The sequence below is a fragment of the Salvelinus sp. IW2-2015 genome, linkage group LG1 (assembly GCF_002910315.2).
Source record: "Salvelinus sp. IW2-2015 linkage group LG1, ASM291031v2, whole genome shotgun sequence".
In the NCBI taxonomy this organism is placed as follows: Eukaryota; Metazoa; Chordata; class Actinopteri; order Salmoniformes; family Salmonidae; genus Salvelinus; species Salvelinus sp. IW2-2015.
In genome coordinates this window covers 29,650,954-29,659,031 of record NC_036838.1, presented here as the reverse complement: position 1 = coordinate 29,659,031, position 8,078 = coordinate 29,650,954, and the positions used below count along the sequence as shown (strand labels likewise).

Below are 8,078 nucleotides of genomic sequence, written 5' to 3'. Positions count from 1 at the left end.
ATGCAAAATATGTAAACATTATTAAAGTGGCCAGGGATTAAGTTGTGTATATACAGTTGAAGTCAGAAGTTTACATCCACTTAGCCAAATACATTTAAACTCAGTTTTTCACAATTCCTGATATTTAATCCTAAAAAAAATTCCCTGTCTTAGGTCAGCTAGGACACCCACTTTATTTTAAGAATGTGAAATGCAAGAATAATAGTAGTGATTTATTTCAGCTTTTATTTCTTTCATCACATTCCCAGTSGGTCAGAAGTTTACATACACTCAATTAGTATTTGGTAGCATTGCCTTTAAATTGTTTAACTTGGGTCAAACGTATCGCGTAGCCTTCCACAAGCTTCCCACAATAAGTGGAGGTGTTGTTTCCTACCTTCACCACCTGGGGGCAGCCCGTCAGGAAGTCCAGGACCCAGTTGCACAGGGCGGGGTTCAGACCCAGTGCCTCGAGCTTAATGATGAGCTTGGAGGGTTCTATGGTGTTAAATGCTGAGCTATAGTCAATGAACAGCATTCTTACATAGGTATTCCTCTTGTCCAGATGGGTTAGGGCAGTGTGATTGCGTCGTCTGTGGACCTATTGGGGCGGTAAGCAAATTGAAGTGGGTCTAAGGTGACAGGTAAGGTAGAGGTGATATGATCCTTGACTAGTCTCTCAAAGCACTTCATGGTGACAGAAGTTGTTTAGTTCAGGTACCTTTGCTTTCCTGGGCACAGGAACAATGGTGGCCATCTTGAAGCTGACTGGTGATTATTTAGTTAAAGAAACTAAATATGCTGCTCTGCATCTCTGCTAAAATCTGGGTAAAAGATTAGAAAGGAATGTGAGTCTTATTCAGTACATTTCGTAATTGCTTGCTTTTCTRAAGTCTACCAACCTTGCCAGCAGGCATGCCAGCTTAGTTAGACAAACTAGCTACTCTAACTTGACTAATAGGTCACAATTGTAAATGAGAACTTGTTCTCAACTGGCTACCTGGTTAAATAAAGGTGAAACATAATAATAATAATAGCCTGAAATGGCTTCTTGTAGCTAGTTGGGAGATAGGTCCCCAAACTGGGCTAGCTAAAGCCAACTTCATAAAATTACTAGGTGGTTAGTAGCATTACAGAGACACAACTAAACATTTCACACACAAAAAATACCAGGACGTCCTGTTACCAGGACACCTGAGGGGGCACATGGCCCTGTGTCCCCTATGAGCATGACTCCTCGACAGACAGACACCTCACGTCCATACTCAAGGACTCCTAGTCCTCTTGCATTAGCTGTTGATTTTTATAGTGCATTAATTAGCCGGTGACTTCGTGGCTGTTGCCTACCCGTTTATACAGGCGCTTTAAAAAAAGAGAATCTCATTGATACATTTATTACTGATTGGTTTGTTGATCAAATCACATTTGATTGGTTGAAATAAAGTGAGGAGCCCATTATAGATGACATGATAAGTGATGATTATCACTAGTACATGCAGTTGCAGTGACTAGGCCTACTTTGACATGCTTTAAAAAATGTTCTAAAAAAATAAAGTTTGTAGGATTTTTCTCTGTATACATGCATTCATTTCAAATCCTAGTTCTCCAGGGAATTATCGTGTTTTTCTGTCCTGTGTTCACAGGTATGAAAGCTCCTTGRGAATCACACAGGTAGAGGGATGTCTTTCATCTTCTAGATTTCGGTGGGCAGAAATCTTTATTCGAGCTCGAACAGCCTTATTTTCTCTCCTTCGCTCTCCCAGTGCGCCCTCTCGTTCTATTGCAAGYCTACTGTATTTCTGCTGCAGAGTGGGGCGTGTGACGTCAACGAATGCTGGAGCGGCTCTTTCGCTCGAGCGAGAAATGGGGAGAGAATTGCAAGGTGAGAAGCGCGTTTTACCCTACATAATGTTTTGGAGGGATGGCAGTGCTAAGTGTTTGTGTGTATATATCAGTTGACACCACGTTCGAGAGAATGGCTGAAAATAACGCAAAATTAGAGCTAGCAGGCAGCACACAAGTGATGGTCTGTGCACTGTCGAAAATGGTAGGCAAGAAAATCAGGGCATGCTGCTAGTGCTACGCKACTACCCGCGCCGGACACACTCCGCCTTSTGCACGTTGTCGTCCGCATCGACACGACTGCATTGATATTTGTCAATGTTATGCTATGTAATGAAACGTGATGTTTTTCTTCGGTTATTTCAATTGATGAATGATAGGCTACAGTCAAGCTGCATGTTCCTGCTGCGGTATGCTACCTATGCCACTTGTCTTTGGKTCTTCACACCCAAACGAAGACTAACGTCCAGTCAGTGCGATTGTTGAAATCAATATGTATAGCCGTTCATTGCACGTGCGTGATTGTCACTTAATCAATCAGTTGTCAATCGAATGTTCGGAATCCATAATGTCAACGGCCTAATTCGCTTCTCATAAGCTACGTGACGGTTAATGAAAATCTGGCCCATGCCCATCATAACATGATACAATCTATTCGGGTGGAATCATTATTCAGYGGATAACGTGTAACGTAGCCTATTTTTGCACGTAAGGCATTTTTGAAAGCTTTTAAGTCAAGAAACACTTATCATTCCAGTATATCAATCTTTTTTCTCCAGAGAAATTAAATTTATTTGGGCATAATGTCCAAACGTCAAAGCAATATGATTAGGGCCTATCTGATAATACGTCATATCACTTACTTTAAATATGTATTTATATTTTAAAAGATCCCACTACTCAGCTATGAGCCTCWTAGTAATTCCAGCTGTCCCACTAAATACACTTGAGCTCAAGGCGACGGTCTCGAAGGAAATTATGACTTGGCATTATGCACTGCTTCTGCTTGCCCATTTAGAAAACTTCCCAGATCTGCCSCTACAGCTCTTGAAGCCACAGCAGCACTTTGCCTAAAGTGACAGACATGCTACTTGAGTGTGGGAAATTGTGCTTGTGTGTGACCAGTGGGAAATACTGATTTACAGTTTCGTGTGACTGGCTGACCACTGTGGGTAATACTGACTTGCTGTTGCTGTGTCCATGCTGCTCTGTTGGGCATCAGATGTGACTAAAGTCAAGTCATTCAAGCTTTAATGAGTTATTGTGTTACTTTTCCTGTYGAAAAGGGATATCCCAAGTATAAATACAGTACTTACACACACTAAAGCATAGCCGCAGGAAGTACGGGTGCTAGAGCACCCCCTGAAATGTAAAAAAATAAATAATAACCAAATAAATATTCAGGGAGTGCAGTAGCACTCTCAGCACCCCTACTTCCCTCGGCTATGCTTTAGTGTGTGTACTTTACAGTATTAGATATATATATATATTTTTTACAAAAGTAGTGCGTGCACTGGGGCTTCACTAGACCTGTATTAGCAGACCGACATTACTTTAAGACCTAAACACAAGATGAAATTGCATGCATGGACACACAAATACACAAGCGCACACTTGCATGCACAGACCCCACCCACTGCTAACTTTATTGTCAGAGGAAACACTGCACACACACTTTTTTTAGTCATTTGAGATACATTTGCATGTACGTTGCTCGTGAAGAAAGGTTTCGTTTCCTCTCATTTTAAAGGTAAAGACAGTCGGCACACCAGTCTTTCTGCCTGTAGTARAATAAGCGGATCGTTCAGGCTTACTATCACAGGTGATTTCACTTCCCTGTCAATTACCACTGCAATTAAGTTAGCCAATATGAGGATAATGTAGGTCACAATCACAAAACMGGTTTCAGTAACATATTTACACTGAACAAAAACATAAATGTAACATGCAACAATTTCAAAGATTTTACTGAGTTACACTTCATCTAAGCGAGKGGTCGCCAGCTGGTCGATGGCGATCGATTTGGTTGATCTTCAAGGCATTCCTAGTTGATTGACAAACATTTCTGTAGAAAAGCCAACGATAAAGGCTTGCACTCCTTTATCTTTATTTGCGTTGCAGTGTTGGCGGTAGGTGCACTTGCCTTACCCGGTAACGCTTTGCTTACTGGGTAMGCAAATTGTTTCCATTCTGAACCATTTCTGTTTGAAAAGACAAACTCTGCCTACCTAGGAGGACCGGGAGATCTTAGACTAAAACAAGTGCGCCTACTGGCTAGACAATCGGCTAGCTCAACCACCGTGCCTACAGAGCTTCCCCGGCCACAGCAAAGTTTGATACAAACCTATTACCACAGAGACTGTCAAAGAATACAGCGAAGAGCTGCTGTTTTTATGGGTGAGTTCATGATTAAGTTTTTATTCAGCACTGTCAACACTGTTTTTATTCAACGCAATTACAAAACATAAAATTGGTTTCTCCGTACTTCCACTCGCACTGCTGCAACGAATGAGTAGCCAAGTGTATTGATAGCCTTGCATTTTTATTATTATTAGCAGCTTGTCGTGGGTACTTAATGTTACAAGTCATGTTTAAATAAAATAAATCTGAGCGGAAGATCTCTGCGTGTTTTTTGACTGCGAAAGTGATCTTGACTCAAGGTTGGTGACCACTGATATAAGGAAACCAGTCTGACATATTTGATTAGGGCCTAATGAATTTGTTATTTGTCATATGCACCGAATACAACAGGTGTAGCCCTTACAGTGAAATGCTAATCTATGGATTTCACATGACTGGGAATACAGTTATGCATCTGTTGGGWACAGATAACCAGTCAGTATCTTGTGTGACCACCATTTGCGTCATGCAGGCGACACATCTCCTTCGCATAGAGCTGATCAGGCTGTTGATTGTGGAATGTTGTCCCTCTTCAATTGCTTTGCGAAGTTGCTGGATATTGGCGGGAACTGGAACACTCTGTCATACACGTCGATCCAGAGCATCCCAAACATGCTCAATGGGTGACATGTCTGAGTATGCAGGCCATGAAAGACATGGGATATTTTCAGCTTCCAGGAATTGTGTAYAGATCCTTGCAACATGTTGCTGTACATTATCATGCTGAAACATGAAGTGATGGTGGCGGATGAATGGCACGATAATGGGCATCTCGTCATGGTATCTCTGTGCATTCAAATTGCCATCAATAAAATGCAATTGTGTTAGTCTGTAGCTTATGCCTGCCCATACCATAACCCCAGCGCCACCATGGGGCACTCTGTTCACAACATTGACATCAGCAAACACACATACAGCCATACACGCTGTCTGCCATCTGTTGAAACCTGTATTAATCTATGAAGTGGCCATGGAAGGTGAGCATTTGCCCACTGAAGTCGGTTACGACGCCAAACTGCAGTCAGGTCAAGACCCTGGTGAGGACGACGAGCATTCACATGCGCTTCCCTGAGACGGTTTCTAACAATTTGTGCAGAAATTCTTTAGTTGTGMAAACCCACAGTTTCTTCAGCTGTCCAGGTGGCTGGTCTCAGACAATCACGCAGGTGAAGAAGCCGRATGTGGAGGTCCTGGGCTGGTGTGGTTACACGTGGTCTGCGGTTGTGAGGCTGGTTGGACGTACTGCCAAATTCTCTAAAACGATGTGGCTAATGATAGAGAAATTAACATGAATTTCTCTGGCAACAGTTCTGGTGGACATTCCTGCAGTCAGCATGCTAATTGCATGCTCCCTCAACTTCAGACATCTGTGGCATTGTTTGTCATAACTGCACATTTTAGTGGCCTTTTATTGTCCCCAGCACAAGGTGCACCTTGTGTAATAATAATGCTGTTTAATCTTCTTGATATGCCACACCTGTCAGGTGGATGGATCATCTTGGCAAAGGAATAATGCTTACTAACAGGCATATAAACAAATTTGTGCACAAAATCTGAGAAATTAGCTTTTTGTACGTATGGAACATTTCTGGGATCTTTTATTTCAGCTATTTTTGTTCAGTACAAATATATTAAGCTCTAAGAAGAGTTTACGTCCCATTTGACATTTAGKTTCTTTTTCCTCCAAAGCTTAGGCCTATTTCTTCTTTGTATTGAATTTCAAATAGAAATTCATGGGCCTTTTTTTTCAATTGCCACACAGTGACCCAGGGYGGAAGACATTTCCAAAGCGATTCAAGAAAATCTCCTTGACAATGGTGACCGATGAGCACTATCTCTGTCAACTAATGCATTTCTTTAACCACTAGTTACCTTGGAGGAATGCTGCATATTCAGTGAAATTTAATTCTCATGCAGAATGTTTTCTGTCGCGCAGACAGTTGGGTGTCAAGTATTCCTGTTTGTGCGTGTGACAGTGGATCTTCCCATAGTCATTTTCCTTGTGTAGGTGTCAAGTATTCTCTACAGTGACAGTGGAGTGTCCCAATCCCATAGTAATTTTCCTCAAGTAAACAGACAGCATCACATCACCTCTGGAAAAACAACATTGATYGTACTCCTCCTGTCCCATAGCGCCGCTACACTACACTATCTGACTGCCGCTATGGGACGGTAACGAGAGATTGTTTTGTTTACATTTGAGACCTCAGTTGTTGACTGCCTCTGATCTCCCCACAATTTTGAACGGAGATTCGATACAGCACCATTTTATACACACCGTTTATTAGGTACAYCCATCAAGTACTGGGTCAGACCCCCCCCCTTTGCATTCAGAACAGCCGGAATTCTTCGGGTCATGAAAACGTTGCTCAATTGGTATCAAGGCTTATATCTCATGCCTGCGTTAATAGTAAAACTTACTTTGGTCGCTACCAATTGGGTGAACTATATCTACTTGAAAATAAAGTTGAATATCCCACTCCTAAAACTACTTTGACACTCATGACGATTCTTATTTAATATTTCTGTTATTGTCCATAGTTTTTTTTTTTTTTTACATGACCATACAATTATTGTCCTAGCCTTAGTCACATTTTGTGGAATATTCAGAGGTGGAAACTTTCCTTGGGAATTAACGGGAATATATGCAAATTAATATTAATATCATTTAGATGTTTTTTGCATTGGATATATTTACCATATCACATGGACACAGAAACATAAGTAGACATAATTGCAAATGATTAAATCCTTCCAATAGGATTTACATTATTATTATTTTTTTTTACAAATTGGACTTTAAATAAATGAATTGACTCTTCACATGGGATGATTTCACTAAACAACAAAAGGGAATATTGAATGATCTATCACATCTCCCAAAAACGTTTTCAACATGCATCTGTAAAATGATAGTCTAGAAACTAAAGCTTTGGTTGTCTTCCTCTCTTGCTTCCATGTCTTCTCCCTGGACCTCCTCAATGTCTACCTTTTGAACAGCAGACTGAGGCCTCATCTTCACTGTCACTTTCCAACCTTGTTGAGGATGGCTCGTTGTCAGGCTCAAAAAGCCTCACATTTTTCAACCCTTGTATTGGTCAGCCTGTTTCGATGTGTGTTCCCAAACAAGGACCAGTTGCGCTCTGAGGCAGCTGATGTTGGTGGGATTTGGAGAATGATTGAGGCAACAGGGGAAAGAGACTCAGATCCACAAAGTCCCTTCCACCAGGTGRCTGATGAGATATGTTGGCACGACTGCCATATTGCATCTCCATCCCAAAGCCCTTGCTTGGAAGTGTACTTCGCCAGATTGCAAAGAACCTTGCCCTCATCCAGGCCAAGGTGGCGAGACATGGTAGTGATGACACCATTGGCCATGTTGATCTCTGCACAAGACAGGATGCTCTTGGCAGCATATTTGGGATCCAACATGTACGCTGCGGTGTGTATGGGCTTCAGGCAGAAGTCTTCATGCATTATGTATTTCAGAACTGCAGTTTCCTCTGCTTGGCGCATCAGTGAAGTGGGCAGGGCAGTACGGCTTTCTTCTTACATCTGCAAGCAGAGTCTGAACATCAGACAGGATGGCATTGTCTCCCTCAATCTGTGCAATGGCTACTGCTATAGGTTTCAGGCTGCTTACCACTCTTTCCCAAAATACATCATCCAGGAGGATCCTCTTGATGGGGCTGTCCATATCAACAGACTGTGATATGGCCATTTCTGGGAGAGACTCATTCCCCTCCAGGAGACTGTCAAACTTGATCACAATACCACCCCAATGGGTGTTGCTGCTATAACTTGATGATCATTCACATACCTAACCATTTCCTTGGCTTTCTTGTAGAGTGTATCTA

The 8,078-nt window shown here is 41.9% G+C and overlaps 1 protein-coding gene across 1 annotated transcript in view; it reads left to right on the top strand.

Moving 5' to 3' along the window:
* The first annotated feature begins 1,793 nt into the window (after positions 1 to 1,793).
* LOC111964383 (F-box only protein 41-like) overlaps positions 1,794 to 8,078 on the top strand; it is a 101,377-nt gene continuing 95,092 nt past the window's right edge. Inside the window, exon 1 of the mRNA XM_023988274.2 lies at positions 1,794 to 1,861. The gene's annotated coding sequence lies outside the window, so the exon portion shown is untranslated. The remainder of the gene's footprint in view (positions 1,862 to 8,078) is intronic.